Here is a 19,982-nt window from a genome sequence, read left to right as displayed (position 1 = left end):
AAAATTTGTTCATGTGCGAACAAGCCTCAATACATCCTGCAGCCAGAGATGTAAGCACAACTTGGAATTTGAATCCTGGTGGTTCCCAGTAGGAGCCACAATTTGGATTTGGCCGAAAATCCTCAATCTGATTTTCCGGGACAGGCTGATGACAGCTGCTGGCCAGCGCTTAGGCCTGGCCTGGCAGAGCCTGCTTCTCTCCCCTTCTGTTTCCTTCCCTCTGCTTAGGCCTCTGAACTGCCCACGAGCTAACAGTTGCTGGAGGCGGGCAGAAAGGCCTGGCGGGGACAGGTGGCCCCACCTGTGTTTCTCTCAGTGGTGTCAGCTCCAACAACTGGTCACCAGGCTGGGAGATGGGCCGTGGGGCAGAAAGTCAAAAACAGGGATGAGGAGAAGGGGGGCCAAAGAGCTGGAGGGGGAGTTAGAGCCTGGGAGGGCAGGCAAGCTTTCGTGTCAGGGCTTTGGCTCTTCTGAGGGATCTGCTGCCATCACTTAGCACCGGTGAATCAACAATAATTCTTTTACAAACATGGCCACAAGGTAGTTTTCTTCTTTCTTTTTTTAATTTTTTTAAATGTTTATGTATTTTTGAGAGAAAGAGAGAGAGCAGAGGAGGCACAGAGAGAGAGAGAGACAGAGAGAGAGAGAATGTGAAACAGGCTCCAGGCTCTGAGCTGTCAGCCCAGAGCCGGACACGGGACTGGAACTCATGAACCATGAGATCATGACCTGAGCCCAAGTCAGTTGCTTAACCGACTGAGCCACCCAGGAGTCCCAAGGTAGTTGTTTTAAATCCTGTGATCCTGCAATCCCAAGAAGAGTTTGAAACCTGCTAACCTTTACTGACTCCACCAGAGGCAAACAGACCACACAAACTCCCAGCTCTGAGGTGAGTTCCCTCTGAGAGCAACATTCAGAAGGGCAAACCCCAGAAGCTCAGGTTTCAGAGAGCCATGCCAGAAGGCTCCAGGGGGAAGCCAGAGAGCCAGGGGGGCAGCAAAAGTGAGGGACAGTCTGAGCAGACTCCGGCCCTTCAGAGTCCTGGCCGGTTAACTTGAACATCGAACATCAGCACGTGCTCATCACCTAGAATTCTCACATCTCTTCTTTTCAGGTAAGACCCTGAAGGGCTCTGTGTGCTCACTTTTATGTAACCAACCCAGCTCTGGTGTGCTGGGACTTCAGGTACCCGTGACTCCTCTTTGGAGGACTGCCCTGGGCTCCTGGATCCATTTGGCCACCTGCACAGAGAGCCCGGAAGGCCTGGGAGGTTCTGCCTGTGCCCTCACTCAACGACTCTGAAACCCAATTTTCTTACCTCACGTCAGTACGGACTCCGAGGCACATACAACTTGCCCTCCAGAGCTCCCTTGCAATATCAGACTGAAGCTATCTCCTGTAGGATTTTGTCTCACATCACTCCTATAGCGGAGAAAAAATAATTTCCCCTCTATCTTTCTAGATTCTTGGCTGGGACCCCCTGTAATAAAAGACAGATTGACAAGAGAAAAACAATTTTAATTATGTATGTGCGTATATACTTATGGGAGTCCCAAGGATGTGAAACTCAAAATAGGGTCCAGAGCAGGGCACTTTTATACCTTTTAGACAGTGAAGCAATATATTTGTGAACAATTGACGAGACAAAGGGACTTGGGCTAGGGTTAGTGATAGGGTGAAGAAGGGACAAGATTTGTTTATATAGCCTTCTTGGCCCTAAATTTCCTGTCTCTGGTAATAAGGGTGTCTCCTTCCTCTTGGCACAGGGAGGGTGCCTTTCACATGGGAGATCTGTCTTCTGCTTTTAGGGAGGAAGGGCGAGGGTGGAGCCACCTTCCTGCTTCTGCCAGTTTCTCGAACTCCTTCTGCTGAAGATCTGCAATATGCCGAGGTGCCATATTCGCGGGTAGCACGTTCTGAACTCCATCACACCTTTCCCTGCCTGCTTCCCCATCTCCTTCCCAGCTTTCCCAGGAAGCGCTTTGTTAATAATTCATTTGCACCTCATCTCTCGTCTCAGTGTCTGCTTCTGGGAAAACCAACTTAAAACAGGCAGTGTTTTAAAATCCAGGTGTTCCTGAGAAGAGTAGTGCCTTGAGGCATAGTGGTTTAAGACGTGAATGGGCCCGGCTGGCTCTGATTATTCAGTAAAAGCTGCCCTTGGCAAGACTGAGCTTAACGCAGGTGAGTTTCAGTTTTCTTTCACCCTCTGGAGAAATTCTTGTTGGGGTGTGGCATGAACCCAGGAACAGCCAAACGTTCTCATGGGTTTGTGGATTGAAGGGCAAAAGGAGAGCTTTGCCTGGGGCTGCCTCTGCCCAGGGGTGTTAAACACAGGGCACGGGCTCAGTCAGTGATGTGGGGACCACTAGGCTGGCCAGGCAGGCTTCTAGGCTTGGATTTCAAAGCATAAGAGCTACCTACATTTCTGGCAACTTTTTATCACTACTCCCACTCTCTATATAAAGAGAATGCAGGTTGGGGGAAGTTTGAGGCTGTACTGTTTTAATGATTTTAGCAATGTTTTCCACTATCTGAGAAGCATAGCCGATAGCAGTGATGAAAAAATCCTTTCAATGGTCTTTCCCTCTAGGCACACAGGTATTTTGTTCTTAACTGTATATGGCTCTGTTACATATTTTAAAAAGTTATGTGTGAACAAGACACCGTTTACTGAATATAGAGACGAACAATTTGAGCAGGACAGGAAATGTAAACAATGTGTACCTTCAAGCATGAGTGAGAAAGTATGGTAGAAATAGAAAAGTCTAAATATATGAAATCAACTCACATTTATGTTACATAGTCTGGGACCACAGTGCAAAGAATTTGGCATTAATTTAACTTAGTACTTAGGGTTGAAAACATAGGGTTTTGTTTTTAGAATGTGAGGAAATCTAGTCTCTGTTTACCTTAAAGTCCTAGATGTCTATGATTACTCATACTTTTTTGCTCAGTTTGAAGCTGGGAAAAGGTATGGGTGTTAATAGTACATGAAAGCTTTTAAAAACTGATTCTAAACTTGTGGTTGTGAAGTATATTACGGCAGAGAATACATAATGCATGTGTACAGTTTGAGGAATTAATGACACCTACCCTTCAGCATTAGCAATTGAATGTACTAATACTTTGAAACACTCTGTGAATCCTCCCCTCTCCCTGACTACATCCTTTCTTTTAAGACGTAATAGTTATCTGAGGGTTGGTGGGGGGTGGGAGGGAGGGGAAAGTGGGTGATGGGCATTGAGGAGGGGACCTGTTGGGATGAGCCCTGGGTGTTGTATGGAAACCAAGGTGGCAATAAATTTCATGTTAAAAAAAAGACATAATAGTTATCCTAAAATTGGTATCAGTCATTCCTTTGCTTTCCTTCACAGCTTCGCACATGGGTATGGAGACTTGTATTGTTAAGCTTTGCATGTGGTAAAACTTTATTGTAAATGGACTCACATTGCACGTGTTTTTCTGTTAGCAGCTTTTATTTTTCTTTCCACATTGCTTTCGAGGTTCGTTAGCTGCCGTCCATTCATTTTCAGTGGCACTGCATTACTCCATTCTAATTACACCATCAATTTTAACTCATTCTGCTCTTGACGGGATTTAGGTTGTTTCTGATTTTGTGAAATTACAAATTGACTTTTATGAATTTTCCTGGTGCACATTTTTTAGCTTCTCTAGGGTATACCTAGGAGTAGAAATACTGGGTCTTAGGTATGTGCGTCTTTAACTTTACGTGAGTTAATGTTATATGGGCGGTTCCCAGCCAACTTTTTGTGAGTGAAACCGACAGTGTGAGCCCCAGGAATGTGGCACTACTAGTAATGGCCTTCGGGGGCAAGCCTCTGACTGGTGGTGGATGAAGCCCATGGATAAATGTCTCCCCCTTTCTTTTCACCGTGTATAATCAAAGATGCGTTTTATGCAGTTTCTCTCTCTCTCTTTTTTTTAATGTTTATTTTTGAGAGAGAACGCAAGCAGGAGAGAGGCGGAGAGAGAGGGCGAGAGAGAGAATCTCAAGCAGGCTCTGCACTAACAGCAGAGAGCCCAATGCCAGGCTCAAACTCAGAAACCGTGAGCTCATGACCTGAGCCGAACTCAGACGCTTAACTGAGCCACCCAGGCGCCCCCCTCATGCAGTTTCTCCAATGAGGAGCCAGAGCATCTCCACTAGCAGCACAAAATGCATCCTTACCCCACTCTCACTCCTTTCCTGCTTCCATTCCCCCTTCTTTTCCCCCTCCAACACCCTCTCCAATTGAATGCTTTAAGTGGGCTATACTTTCTAGGAAACTCAGGCTAAGATACTTCTATTCTATTATACACTTTTACAGCTTTAAATTTTCTTCTGCGTATGTTCATTAGTTGTATCTCAGCACGTTACGATGTGCAGATCTTTTAGGGGAACGAGTGAATTCTAAGACTTTCCCAATTTTCACTATTATTTCATCATGGACCTGTTATTTATATGTGTGTCTTTATATTTTCAATTGCATGGATTTTAAAAGTTACACTTTTGTTATTAATCTCTATCTTAGGCACATTGTGATTGATTAGAGAATGTGTTCTGTTAGACACTGGTTCTTTGAAACTTACTGAGACTTGCTTTATGGCTTACAACATGGTTGATTTCTATAAGTGTTTCATTTGTGCTTTAAAAAAAAGCCATTTCGGGCGCCTGGGTGGTGCAGTCGGTTAAGCGTCCGACTTCAGCCAGGTCACGATCTCGCGGTCCGTGAGTTCGAGCCCCGCGTCAGGCTCTGGGCTGATGGCTCGGAGCCTGGAGCCTGTTTCTGATTCTGTGTCTCCCTCTCTCTCTGCCCCTCCCCCGTTCATGCTCTGTCTCTCTCTGTCCCAAAAATAAATAAACGTTGAAAAAAAAATTTAAAAAAAAAGAATACCTGGATTTGCATAGCGCTTTATAGTTTAGCAGGTTTTAAATAAGGATGATTTCCTCATTCTGTTAACCTGAGCAGATCAGGACAGGTGGCAATGTCCTTATTTCTAAGCTGGAAAAACTGGGCACCTGGTAAAGGATGCACCAGAGTACCTGAGCCTGAGTAGTGACTGAGCTGGAATTAGAGCCTGCTTTGGCCTCTGACCATCTTGGTGGTGACAGGCCTTTGTCTTAGAACAGAGGTGACAGGGGCGCCTGGGTGGCGCAGTCGGTTAGGCGTCCGACTTCAGCCAGGTCACGATCTCGCGGTCCGTGAGTTCGAGCCCCGCGTCAGGCTCTGGGCTGATGGCTCAGAGCCTGGAGCCTGTTTCTGATTCTGTGTCTCCCTCTCTCTCTGCCCCTCCCCCGTTCATGCTCTGTCTCTCTCTGTCCCAAAAATAAATAAATGTTGAAAAAAAAATTAAAAAAAAAAAAGCCATTTCTTTGGTTTTGTTGCTACAGTATTCTATATTATTGTTCTCTTCAAATCCTCTGTATACTTACTGATTGCTTTCCTATATGTCTAATCTGTCAATGATGGAGAGAGGGATGTTAATATCTCCTACTATGATGCTAAGTTTGTTACTTTCTCTTGGGCAGCCAATGTTTGCTGTATGTATTTTTGCTTTATATAGTCACAAAAGGTTAGTCAGGCCTAAAGAATGGAGTGGAGGACAAGAACATGATTGCTTCAGCATTTCAAATTCTCCTAGGCTGTTTGGAAAGGAAAGACATGGGTAAGCCTTGGCTGGGTTAGTTCTTTTTTAAACTAAGTAATGGGTGCCCAGGTAAGGAAAACCACATTTGTCTGTAGTAAGTTATTCTATATAAATACATGGATTTTCCACAGAGCTGAAGTTCAGGCCGATTAGATATCTAAACCTTTTGAAAAATTAACTGTTTTCCCTCCCCATCCTTCTATCTTGAAAAACTTCAACTCTGTCTAAATTTGAAACCAGTACAATGAAAGCACACACATTCTTCTAAATTCACCAATTGTTAATGTTTTGTCACATCTGCCTCCCCCTCCCCCTGCATATGTTTGAGTTGAGCCATTAGAAATTAAATTGCAGGGGCACCTGAGTGGCTCAGTCGGTTAAGTGTCCAACCTCCGCTCAGCTCTGCCCCTCCCCCACTCATGCTATGCCTGTCTCTCAAAAAAAAAAAAAATAAACATTAAACAAAATTTAAAAAGAGAAATTAAATTGCAAGCCTCCTAGCTCTTCACTTCTATGTATTTTAGCATGTGTCTCCCAAGAACAAAGATATTCTCCTAAAGAACCACAATACCATATGACATCTAAAATTTTAATATAGTCAATAAGATAATCAATAGAATCATCTGAGATATAGTCATATTCACATTTCTCAAATCAAACTCCAAAATGACATTTGCACTTGGTTTTTATTTTTTAAAACCTGAGTATTCAGGTAAAGTCCCCATTGTATTTGGTGGTCATGTTTTCTTGGTCTCTTATTCAGATGGCTCCCTTCTCCAAACCTGTTTTTGGTCTTTCAAGACATCAATATTTTAGGAGTCTTATAGAATGTCCCATTGGCTGGATTTGTCAGATAGTTTCCCTATGCCGAAGATAGGGTATTTTTAGCAAGAATACTGCAGAGCTGATCCTTCCCATACCTGATATCTGGAAGCAATGATGTCTTAGGTTTCCATTATTGGTAATGCTAATTCTTTGATTAAGCTTATTAAAGTAAATTAACACAAAACGTAGTCTTTTTGGTGTCTATACTTCCATGAGTTCTGGATAAATATATAGGTACATACCCACCATTTCAATCTAGATATGGAGTATTTCCATCATCCTCAAAAGTTGCCTTATTCCTTTCTGTCTTCCATCCCTTCCCCAACCCCCAAATCCTGGCAGCCACAGATCTGATTTCTGTCACTCTATTTTTGCCTTTTCATGAATGTAAAATAAATGGAATCATACATTGTATAGCCTTTTGTGTTTGGCCTCATTCATTTAGCATAATGCTTTAGGGATTTATCCCTATTGCTGCATGTATCAATAGTTCATTTCTTTTATTTTTATTTTTATTTTTTAATGTTTAGTTTTGAGAGAGAAAAGACAGAGTGCAAGCAGGGAAGGGGCAGAGACAAAGGGAGACACAGAATTTGAAGCAGGCTCCAGGCTCTGACCTGTCAGCACAGAGCCTGATGCAGGGCTTGAACTTACAAACGGCAAGATCATGACCTGAGCCCAAGTCGGACACTCAACTGACTGGGCCACCCAGGCACCCCCATTAGTTCGTTTCTTTTTATTGTTGATGAGCATTTCATTGTACGGATATAACACAAGTTGTTATTCCTTAGCCAGTTGATGGACAATTAGTTATTTCTAGCGTTTAGCTATTATAAATAAAGCTGCTGCGAACATTCATGTGGAGTTGTTTATAATTCTCTAGAGTAAAGACCCAGGAATAGGGCTGCTAGGTTGCATGGTTAAATATATGCTTAACTTTGTACAAATCTCTCAAACTGGTTTCCAGCGTGGCTGTACCATTTTGCACACTGCCAGCAATGTATAAGAATTTTAGCTGCGTTATACCCTGGGTAGCACTTGGTATTGTCAGTCCTTTTCATTTTAGCTATTCTGGTTGATGTGCAGTAGAATCTCAAGACAGGGTGATGCTAAATTTACTTATGTGGCAAAGCAGTGCCCATCACATCTGTCCATTGTAAATACTCCTTTGTCATTAATATGCAATTTTTAGGTGATACTTTGGGATCTTGCATGTATTTTCTTTCATTCAATTGTTTTGGCATCTATTAATGAAATTTGCCCGAGTCAATTTTATGATGGTGATTGCAAAATAGTGATTTAAGAAAATTTTTTATTATTTTTCTGCATTAATTGAAGCTCTTTGGAAGAAAGAGTTTCTCTCCCTTCCCTCTCACCCCTTCGGATTCAGTGTCTATACAAATAGATTTCTTTGTTATATTGTCCATCATAAGCCATTACTGCCACTATTAGTTTTGTTGCCCAGATTGTCCTGGATTTGACCATGGGACCTATTCAAGCTGGCTCCGGGGTCCTTTTGACATGTCTCCATCAGTCTTTGCGCATGCCCTTCCTTTCTAGAACAATAAGCTTTTCCAGACTCATCTTATACTTTCCTGGCACTAGTTATTTCTCTAAGGAGCCTGCTTTCTTTTATTGAGGAATGCTATTTAAACAGCAAATTCTGAACGTCCTTGTTATGGAAGTATCATTGTTTCTAAGTCTGTGCAGTGGGTAGACCTGGAACACATACTATATTTTAAAAAATAATATTGAGTGTTATTAATACCTCCAATTCAAATCCTATACCGTACGGATCTTTTTCATCTTCTCATATTTCACATTCTCCCACAGTGAGAATCTTGGTTCCCCAAAATATCAATATATTTATTTTTCTACCCTACAATTACACAGAAAATAGTTTCAAAATGTTCACACTGGTTGTTTTTCTAACAACAAACCTGTTGAGTACACTCAAGATTTCTTTTGCAATTCTTTTTGCCCTCAGGAGGTTTTCAGCTCAGTCAGATTATATTGTTTTCAAGAATTACTTGGATTATTTTTTCTCGAGTGCTATGTTTGTTAGCAATTTGATATACAGTTAAATTCATGTGTGTCTGAATTTTAGAGTTTGATTCATTCATCCTTTTAAACTTTATTTTTGAACATAGAAATACATTTTCTTGGTTTAATAATGTAGGCCTTATCTTGTTTTCAACAAGATGGGCGATAAACTTCTCCTGATAACTTCAGAGAAAGTTTTATCTGTACAACCATCCCAACCAAATATTGGAATATGGGTCAATCTAATTTCAGAGGAAGGTTTCAAGTGACAACCATAGGACCCTGTGACACTACAAAAATAGTTATCAGTACCCTTCCCTTAGATGGTAAGCTCCTTTGGAACATGGGCAATGTCTTTGAATCCCCAGAACCTGACAAATCATCAACACATAAAAGTTGTTCAATAACTCTGCATCGAATGAATGGAAGGATAAACAAACAATTGGGCAGAAGGAAAGAATATCTCAACAAACTCAAATAATGAGCTTGCACCAACTACTTTAAATTTATTAGGACGGAATGAAGTGTGACACGTTAGAAAAGTAAAAACACTTGGGCGCCTGGGTGGCACAGTTGGTTAAGTGACCAATTTTGGCTCAGGTCATGATCTCACAGTTTGTGAGTTCGAGCCCTGCTTCGGGCTCTGTGATGACCGCTCAGAGCCTGGAGCCTACTTCGATTCTATGTCTTCCCCTCTCTCTACCCCTCCCCTGCTCACGCTCTGTGTCTCTCTGTCTCTCAATAATAAGTAAACGTTAAAAAAAATTTTTTTAAAAGAAAAGGAAAAACAACACTTGTACAAATGTATAGAATATGGGATTCCTGGCTTACCAGCAATGTAAACAGACCTGAGAGCTTTTGTTGATGCATTATTATTGCTTAAAAAGCTCAAAACCCTGATACATTTTTAGACTTTGTTAAAATAAATATTTGTTATACTTGTATAATATCCAGATAGTCCCACTGCCCACTGCCCTGGTCAGCTGACCCTTAAGTGCTATATCCAATTCTAAATTACTTACATTTTAAGCAGGACAATGACATAAACAAAGGGTTTTTAGGGGGGTGACCGTGAGCATGGGGGTCTGAAAACCACATCAAGGTAGCAGATGGTGGAAGGTACCGGAGAAGCTTCCCTTGGAGAAGACTTTGAGATGAAATAACAACTCAACAAATTTGTGAAAAACATGGAAGAAAAAGATCAATTCCTCTGTGGAGCTTCAGATTGCAGAACTAAGATCAATTCACGTAGGGTCTAGAGGTTCACTTTAGCCCAGTATAAGAAAACAGTTTCTTACAGACTTGAACAGAAAGGGAATGAGTTCCCTCAATTTGGTGAGCTGCAGAGATGGTGAGGTCCATGACGTTGGCCAACACTGACTGTGATCATCTTTTCAGAATGTTAGAGGGGCATGCCCTGCTTTGAATAAAGTACCTTTATTCCAAAGGTACTTGAAGGAACTGTCCCACTGAAAGATTCCACATCCTAATCCTTTGAGTCAGTGTCATCGTTAAAGGTCATTGGTGTTAGACATCATTGGTTTGGAGGAATATTTCCAGCACGAATAGATGTGATTTCTGTGTCACTATGTCACTCTGTGGCTCCAAGCTGTTTACTAAATCTAGATCACAAAATACCCATCCTTAAGATGCTTCGTGTAAAAAGGAATATCTGATGACCAAATCCATTTCTAAATTACTGCCTAATACAGTACTCTGAGAAATTCACAATCATTCACAACATATTAGAGGATGTGAGAAGAAAGTTGTTGTAACTTGAACTCAGAATTTCCTAAAGTTAATTGCCAGTGGAGCTCTCCATTTTTAACAAAATAAATATCTCTTCTTTAAAGGTTCCTTGAGGGGCGCCTGGGTGGCTCAGTTGGTTAAGCATCCGACTTCGGCTCAGGTCATGATCTCACGATCCGTGAGTTCGAGCCCGGCATCGGGCTCTGTGCTGACAGCTCAGAGCCTGGAGCCCGTCTCAGATTCTGTGTCTTCCTCTCTCTCTGCCCCTCCCCTCTTCATGCTCTGTCTCTCTCTGTCTCAAAAATAAATAAACGTTAAAAAAGAAAATTGAAAGCTTCCTTGATAATGCTGCCTGCCTCCTTGTTTTTCTGTCTCGTCCTTCTGGGGTCATCCTCAGATGTTTAATGCCGTTTCTGCAAGCCTGAAGCTGCAAACACAATTATCTAAATCAGCCACAAGGTGGCTCTGCTTGTCTTACAAAAGAAGGCTACAAACACTTTGCCGCCTCGGGGTTTGAGTCTGTGCTACAGAAGGTGGCAGGAACCCAGAAAACTGGGGTGTTACCTGTGTACACAGGTTAAGTTGGAAATATTGTCATCTGACTTGGATGGGTAGTTTGCAGAAGAATGTTTTAATAACTGGGGTTCTCTGGTCATCTGTCCAAGTTTCTATTTTTTTAGGATAAATTTCCATGAAGTTCTTGAATGTGACTCTTTTCTTCTAGGTGCCTGAACAGCGAAACGCCTGCAATCTGGGAAGAGCCTATTCCTGAGAAAGTAACTCTTTCCAACTAAGCACATTTTCATTTCCTTTTAGATATTTGAGAACAAAGGGATGTTGAAGCAGGAAGCCAGGACTGTTGGCACTGAGCTCTTTTGCATCATAACCTCCGGCTTAACCCTCTGTGCTGATGAATTCATTTTAATTAGCAGCAGCAGGAAGAATTCAATGGTGCTCTGATCCTGATTGCACCCTTTTTGAAGAATTGAATTTTGCAGGTGTATGCATTTGTGATGAATGGGAAAAATAATTGTCCTCAAGGCTAAGAAAAGGATATTTCTGACTGAGTTGAAAGAGCTTCAATGGGCTGTGTTGTGGGTGGGCAAGAAGGGTGAATGATTTCTAAGGGCGCCCAGTATCCTTGTGGTTGATAATCCTGAAGTCTTGTGTTCATGAATGATAACTTCAGATATCTCTAGAAAAATCTATCTTTTTATATCAGTTTTTTTTTTTCTGTGCTGTCCACTCTGTTCTTTCTTTTAAAGTCGTCTCTCAACTTTAGGATTGCATTCATTCATTTATTTGAAAACTTTAGCACTTACTCTTTGTAAAGCACATGTCGCTAAGTGCTATAGGGGATTCGGGGATGAATTGACATGAAGGCTGGGAAGTGTGTGATAGACAAATACATAAAAAGTAGCAAGTTAGGAGCCAAAGGTCCAACAGAACAGAAAATGGATGCTGAATATGGAACTTTCAACCTGTAGATTCTAAACTAGAACACCGCATCCTGACGTGAAAGAGATCTCTTTAAAAGCGTCTCCCAGGGGCGCCTGGGTGGCTCAGTTGGTTAAGTGTCCGACTTCAGCTCAGGTCATGATCTTACAGTTCATGAGTTCGAGCCCCACGTCAGGCTTTGTGCTGACAGCTCAGAGCCTGGAGACTGCTTCGGATTCTGTGTCTCCCTCTCTCTCTGCCCCTCCCCTGCTCACGCTCTCTCTCTCTCTCTCTCTCAAAAAACAAAACAAAACAGAAAGCATCTCCCAGAGGGTTATCTGGGCTCAGTAACCATTTATCCTGTTACATTGTCTACAAGTTCTCAAATAATTAAGGAAAGGAGGATCAGTGCTTTGTCACCTCAGGGTTCCAAGAAGGATATTACTGACAAAAAGGTAATAGTATCTGGAAGACGACTTAGCTGCTATTTTGGTTGACCAAAGACATTTTCTTGATATTTCTGCCCAGCATTGTATGACATTTGATATAGAAATATTTTGTCTTTTTCCAAATGGCATTTTCTTTTTTTAAAATTTTTTAATGTTTATTTATTTTTGAGAGAGAGAGAGAGAGAGAGAGAGCACAAGCAGGGGATGGGCAGAGGGAGAGGGAGAGACAGAATCCGAAGCAGGCTCCAGGCTCTGAGCTGTCAGCACAGAGCCCGACGTGGGGCTCGAACTCACGGACCACAAGACCATGACCTGAGTGGGAGTCATACACTCAACTGACTGAGCCACCCAGGCGCCCCCAAATGGCATTTTCATTCCAATTTTTTGTTAGTAAAAATTCTTAAACCTGTAAGAATAGTACAATGAATATGCATTTCCTCAATACCAACATCTAGCTGTTGCTAACATTTTACCAATATTAGCTTTATCTCTGTATATGTTTCCAAAATGTCTTGTTTTTTAAGTTTATTTACCTATTTTTTTGAGAGAGAGAGAAAGAGCAGAGGGACAGAGAGAGAGGGAGGAAGAGAATCCCAAGCAGTCACCATCAGCACAGAGCTCAATGTGGAGCTTGAACTCATGAACAGTGAGATCATGACCTGAGCCAAAATCAAGAGTCAGATGCTTAACTGACTGAGCCACCCAGGTGCCCCCCCAAATGTCTTTTAAAGATGCATCCCTTCAAACCAGGATCCAATTAAATCTCATGCATTACATTTGTTTATTATGTCCCTCTAGTCTCTTTTGAGCAAGGAGAGTCTCTCTTCTTTAAAAAAAAAACAAACTACTTTTTGAAGACAACATATCAGTGGTTTTACAGACTAGGAATGTCCCATTTTCTACATCCATCTTATGGTTTCCCGTTGATGTTTTAAGACTTGCTCCACTGTCTTCCTGTATTTCCTAAAAATTGCAAAGTTAGGTCTAAAGATGACCCTGCACGTCATCTCTCCGGCTTACATTTTCTAAAAAATACATCTTTAGTCCTTTCATCTTTTGCCTGGTTAGCACAGGGAATCTGGGATTTTCCTACACCTTAACGATGTTCAGCCAGTGATGGAAAGGACAGCAAATGTTGGCAAGGACATGGAGAAAGGGGAGCCTGATACAATGCTGGGGGAAATGTGAAATGACGCCGCTTTGGAAAACAGTTTGTTTCTATAAAAGTTCAGCACAAATTTACCATGTAACCCAGAAATTCCAGTCTTAAGTATCTGCCCAAGAGAAATACAAACATATGTCCACACAAAGACTTGCACGTGAACGTTCACTGCTGTGTTGCACATAACGGCCAAAAAGTAGAAGGAACCCACATGTCCATCTACTGATGAATGGATAAACAAAATTTGGTGTGTCCAGACAATGGAATATTATTCAGCAATCAAAAGTTAATGAATTATTGCAGTTCTTAAACAAATAGAACTACTATAATCTAGCAATCCCACTTCTGGGTACATATCCAAAAGAACTGAAAGCAGAATATTAAAGAGATATTTGTACGCTCATGTTCATAGCAGCATTATTCACCATGGCTAAAACATGGAAGCTGCCCAAATGTCCATCAAAGGATGAATGAATAAACAAAATGTACATATACATACACATACATATACATATACACATACATATACATATGTATGTATACACACACATACAATGAAATGTTGTTCAGCTTTATAAAGGAAGAAATGTTGTCACGTGCAGTAACATGGATGAATCTTGAAGGCATTGTTTTAAGTGAAATAAACCAGTCACAGAAAGAAAACTCCTATGTGATTCCGCTTACATGAGGTACGTAAGGTGGTCACGTTCATAGAAACAGCAAGTCGATTGATGGTTACATGCCTCCTCGACCTCCAGATTCTAGCTGGGTTCAGCCACTGGGAGGCAGTGGTAGGAGACTGGAAGGCAGGAGGGGAGTGAAGCAGGGTACTGATTACTCCAGGTACTTCTTGAACAGGTTGCTGTGGACTGGTGGCAACCTTCTATCAAGGCCATAGCTGTCAGGTGGCCCTCTCTATAAGGATGTTCTCTCAGGATTCTAAGACCTAGTCCTTTGCCTTGTTCTTTTAAATCCAAGAGTAGTCATTTTCCAGGGCTACTGCATTGTACCTTGCCAATTTCTTTAAACTCTGCAATCGCTCTTGCAAAAATAATTCCTTTATTAAACGTACTTAAATTGCCCAGTATGAGTGTGCAATCTGCTTCCTGGCTGGGTCCTGAGTGGTTCATTGGTTTGCACCCACATTTTGGTGGAACGCTACGTAAGTAGCTTCCTATGAAAAAGTAGAAGTATGAGAATTAAAATTTTGTAGATTTTGTGGATACGGTGTTTGGCTAGACAACATCCACTCTACTCTAGATAATTAGTTCAAGACAATAATGCTAACTCCACCCTTGTATCAGTGACTAGTTCAAAAGCGAGCATGGGACCCAACCTAGGAAAATGAGATGTAAGGAGAAGTCTTTGGGCGGGGGATTCTGGTGAAAGTTTTCTTGTTTTTAATAGAGAATCACAAGCAGATACATAGTACCAACTTCCTCTTGATACTGATGTGCTTGGAATGCCTGTGTTTATCTTGCTAGATAGATAGAAGATAAAATAGCTGAAAGATAAAGTCAATAGCAAAGATATGAGTGGAGGGATGGAAAGATCCCATGTCCTTGATGTCATTGTTGAGCCAGTGAATTCGTGCATTCTGGAGCCAACCCTACCTCTACAATTCCTTTCTGCAGAATAATCTTTTTGAAAAGTTATTTTTTTAATTAAATTTAATTTTTTTAAATGTTTATTTTTGAAGCAGAGAGTGCAAGCAGAAGAGGGGCAGAGAGAGGGGGACAGAGGGTCTGAAGAAGGCTCTGTGCTGACAGCAGTGAGCCCAATACAGGGCTCAAACTCATGAACCACGAGGTCACAACCTGAGCTGAAGTCAGATGCTCAACAGGCTGAGCCACCCAGGTGCCCCTATTTTTTAAAATTTACATTCAAGTAGTTAACATACAGTGTAGTCTTGGCTTCAGGAGTAGAACCCGGTGATTCTTCTCTTACATATGACACCCAGTGCTCATCCCGGAAAGTGCCCTTCTTTTTTTTTTTTTAAAAAAATTTTTTTTCAACATTTTTATTTTTTTATTTTTTTTTATTTTTGGGACAGAGAGAGACAGAGCATGAATGGGGGAGGGGCAGAGAGAGAGGGAGACACAGAATCGGAAACAGGCTCCAGGCTCTGAGCCATCAGCCCAGAGCCTGACGCGGGGCTCGAACTCACGGACCGCGATATCGTGACCTGGCTGAAGTCGGACGCTTAACCGACTGCGCCACCCAGGCGCCCCTGGAAAGTGCCCTTCTTAATGCCCATCACCCATTTAACCCATCCCCCACCCACCCCCCCTTCCATCAACCCTCAGTTTGTTCTCTGTATTCAAGAGTCTCTTATGACTTGCCTCCCTCTCTGTTTTTATCTTATTTTTCCTTCCCTTCCTTTACGTTCATCTGTTGAGTTCTCAAATCCCACATGTGAATGAAATCATATGATATCTGTCTTTCTCTGCCTGACTTATTTTGCTTAGCATAATACCCTCTAGCTCCATCTATGTTATTGCAAATGGCAAGATTTCATTCTTTTTCATCACCGAGTAGTATTCCATTGTATAATCTAGCCTGAATCTGTGTTTCTGTAAATGACAGCTGATTTGTTGAATGTCTAAACTTGTCTTTATTTTATCTTCAAACTTTAATGATAGTTTAGTTATAAAATTCTAGACTTAAAATTATTTTCCATCAGTATACTGTAGTAGTTTCAGACAGACTCTGAAGTGGGATTTCCAAGGTTCAGATCCTGGCTCAGTCATTAACTAGCTGTGTCTCTAGACCAGTACCCCATGCATCAAAGATTGCCAGATTTAACAAATAAAAATGCAAGATGCCACGTGACACACAAATTATTTCTAATTGCCTATGTAATGTACACAGAGGTAAAAGAAAAGTGTTGCTTGGAGCATGTTGGAACTAAAAATTATTTTTTATCTATACCAAATATCTGATGTATCTAAATTATGTGCTTCTTTAATTATATTTCCCTGATGATTTGGCTCTTCTCTAATGGATCTTTGTTTTGTAGAATTTGCTTATAAAATTCCTTACAGGCACAGTCTAAGTTCCACTGCTTTGTAAAATAGCTTCTACAGTGGTCACAGCTAACTCCTGATACTCTTTCGTCTACTGAACATTACTGAACATTAATGAGCAAACACACTCAGTATTTGCATGGTGAGTCAGTTTACTGAGCACATACTGGCATGTAGAGTTAATAACTCTGAGAACTGCTCTCCAAATTTGATTTGGTGAAACACAATACTATCTTTTCTGGTATATGTTGCTTTTCCATTCTTCAGGATTGCATCAGATCTTTTGATGCATGACTTTTAAAAATGCTCACTGACCAAAAAAAAAAGAGTATTATCATCAAATTTTATTTCATTCTTTAACACTGCACATGAAAATTTTCCTTGCTCCCATGCTGGAAGAGTATTTAGTAACTCTATGAAAAATAATAAAATTCTTCAAGGCATTAAATCATTTTTAAAAAGAGTCATGGCAAGAAGAAGAAGAATTATCCACTTCAAGTAGAAATTTTATATATACTTTTGTTTCTTTTAAGAACAGCCTTGACATTTAAATGGATCAATATTTTGCCAATATTTTCTTTAATGTATTTTAAATGCATTCAGCAATGGAGTTCTAAAATAAAGCTGTTAATTCTTCTTTCAGCATGCATAATCCTATTGCTAAAGAGATTGAGAATTAAAAGCAAGAAATAAATAGGCTTCACACAGAGGATTTTTGGAGCCTTTTCTTTAGCTTTTAACTATTATTTCAGTGCTTGAAATAAACTGGCATTCTCACAACTATATTTGTTAAGAGAGGCAAAGGAGTTTTGAATACTAGAGAATTGAAGAACACTGAATGACAACTGTGTCTGTGTCAGGGGTATGAAAGACCACCCCTACACTCAGAAATTTGCTAATAGAACTTACCAGACACCACATATAGTAGCACTCATTATTACGACTTATTATAGTGACATACTTAAAACTCTGAGATCAAGAGTCGCATGGCCTACTGACTGAGCCAGCCAGGCACCCTATAGTGACATACTAAGGATACACAGCCAGGTCATACAGGAAAAAGACACCAACGGAGGCTGGAAGAATCCACACACAGGCGGCCTTATTCTCTCTTCCTCTTATGGGGGCCACACAGAATGCACTCTTCCTCTAGAAGCATATATATAATATTTCTTCCCAGGGAAGGCCATTGGTATCTCAGTGCCCAATGTTTTTTTTGTTTTTGTTTTTGTTTTTGTTTTTGTTTTTGTTTTTTTTAACGTTTATTTCTTATTGAGACAGAGAGAGACAGATATGAACGGGGGAGGGTCAGAGAGAGGGAAACACAGAATCTGAAACAGGCTCCAGTCTCTGAGCTGTCAGCACAGAGCCCGACACAGGGCTCAAACTCAGGGACCGTGAGATCATGACCTGAGCCGCAGCTGGCTGCTTAACCGACTGAGCCACCCAGGCGCCCCACGATGGTTTTTTGAAAGTGAATTTTTCCTTTTAGAACAGTTTCAGATTTACAAAAAAAAAAAATTTACAAAGATGGTAAAGAGTCCTCATTCCCCTATATATCTATTCTCCTCTTTATTAACATCTTACACTGGTATGGTATATTTGTCACCACTAATGAACCAATATTGATACTCTCTTATTCACTGAAACTCATACTTTGTTCAAATTTACCTTAATTTTTTACCTGATGCCCATTTTCTGTTCAAGAATCTCATCCAAGATGCATTATATTTAGTTGTCAAGTCTCTTCAAGCCCTTCTTGACTGAAAGTGTCTCAGACTTTCCTTGTGTATTGATCCAATTATTTTTTTAATTAGTGGTGGTTACTTTCTGGACTTGGGACTTTGGTTAAAGGATAGTTTTTCCAATGAATAAATTATGAGAATAAAAGGCACCACACAGGGAATATAGTCAGTGATACTGTCATGCATTCTGTGGTGACAGATGGTGGCTGCACTTGTGGCGAACATAGGATGACCTATACAGAGGTTGAAACACTATGTTGTACACCTGAAACTAATGTAATAACATTGTAAGTCAACTCTACTCAAACATTTTTTTAAATAAAAAGAATGGTTTTTTTTCCCTTTCATGAATATGAAAAATAAGTGCTTTACTTGTTCCCCTCTTTTGGTCTTCCTTTAGCTAAGCCGGTAGGAGAGACCATAAGGAAATGTCCATCTCTTTGTTTGGGGTGAGAGGAGGTATATGATTTTAGTTGGTGTTACCATTTAAGTGATGCACACACCAATAACTGGCAGAAAAGGAAAGCTTTAATTACTAAAATTTGTAATTTATTGAAAAAAGCTGAATATAAGACATTTAGGATATTCTGACAAGGTCAACATAGGATCTGAGATAAAATCATTAAATATAAGGACATATTCTGCATATTCAGGACATCTGGGAACCCTACCTTGCGGTGACCACCTCGGACCTTCCTCTGGCCCGGGTGAGGCTTGCTCCAACCCTAAAGATGGAGACAGCCTGGGATGCAGGGGATGGGTGGCCAGCCCCGGGGCCTCCAGTGATGGTAGACTTCCTCCTTTCATCTGGATTCTGGCCCTGGTAGGAACCTTGCTGGTACCCATGGGCTCTTAATATTTTCCATTCCTGGCTGTTTTACAACAATTCACCTCACCAAAGGGTGCACCCTTCCAGTGAGAGGAACCCAGGGCTGGTGAGTGGAGGTGGCCCACTGCATTCTGGGCTCAGGGGAGCCCCAGCCCAGTGCTTTGAGAAAGAGGTGGCAGAAATGTCTTCCCAGCCAAAGGAGACAAGCTCCCTGGCCAGTCTGAGGCCTCACGGTCCCCCAGCAAGCAGGGGGACACCTTCTTGGTTCTATGTGGGACTCCAGCCCCATCCCTTCTAGTTGCCTTTACCTCGCTGAGCCCTACTGGCGCCTCTGCACAGTGAGGATGACGACAGTGCCCGTCTTTCAGGGTCCTTGTGAGGCTTGAATGCTGCACATTTGGGTCATGCAGGGAGCTTTAAAACACACCCGGCCCATGCCCATCAGAGATGCTGATTTAAGGATATGGGTGCAGCCTGGACATCAGTATTTTTTAAAAGCTCTCGGTGATTCACTCCAGCCACAGCTGGGAACCACTTGCCTGGATGGGAAAGCACTGTCCTGGGGACTCGTTACAGGTACAACTGCTCCTTTGATGAGCAAGGGCACGACACCGCCCATTTTCTCGAACATGCAATCCCATGGATGCCTGAAATCCCCTGACAGAGTAAAGGGAAAAGCACTTTGAAAAGGCAGGTGAGGAGTCCCGCAGGTTTACTCAGTGCCTTTCCAAGTCCACCCTGCCCACAGACAGACGCCTCTGAGCCACCAGCCCGGTCCCACGCTGGAGCCCCACAGACCTGCCCCAGTGACCCCTCTGCTGGGTGGGCCAGGTCCACCCCAGAGGGACTCGGGCCTGTGGCTCCCTCCCAGACACAGGCCCTGAACCCGAGAGTGGGACCGTGAGGTGGAGGTGACCCCACTCCCGTCACCCCTCACTGCATGTTGGGGTAAAGGGCAGCTGTCACTACAGAATTAACTGGGAGAGAGGCAGTGCCCCAGACTGGGGAGGAGAGGATGTTCAGGGGCCCGGTGGGGAGAGTGACATCTGCCTTCTTCACCCGCAG

The sequence above is a fragment of the Puma concolor genome, chromosome B3 (genome assembly GCF_028749965.1).
Source record: "Puma concolor isolate L17-30 chromosome B3, mPumCon1.1.hap2, whole genome shotgun sequence".
In the NCBI taxonomy this organism is placed as follows: Eukaryota; Metazoa; Chordata; class Mammalia; order Carnivora; family Felidae; genus Puma; species Puma concolor.
Note: the sequence above shows the minus strand (reverse complement) of the source record.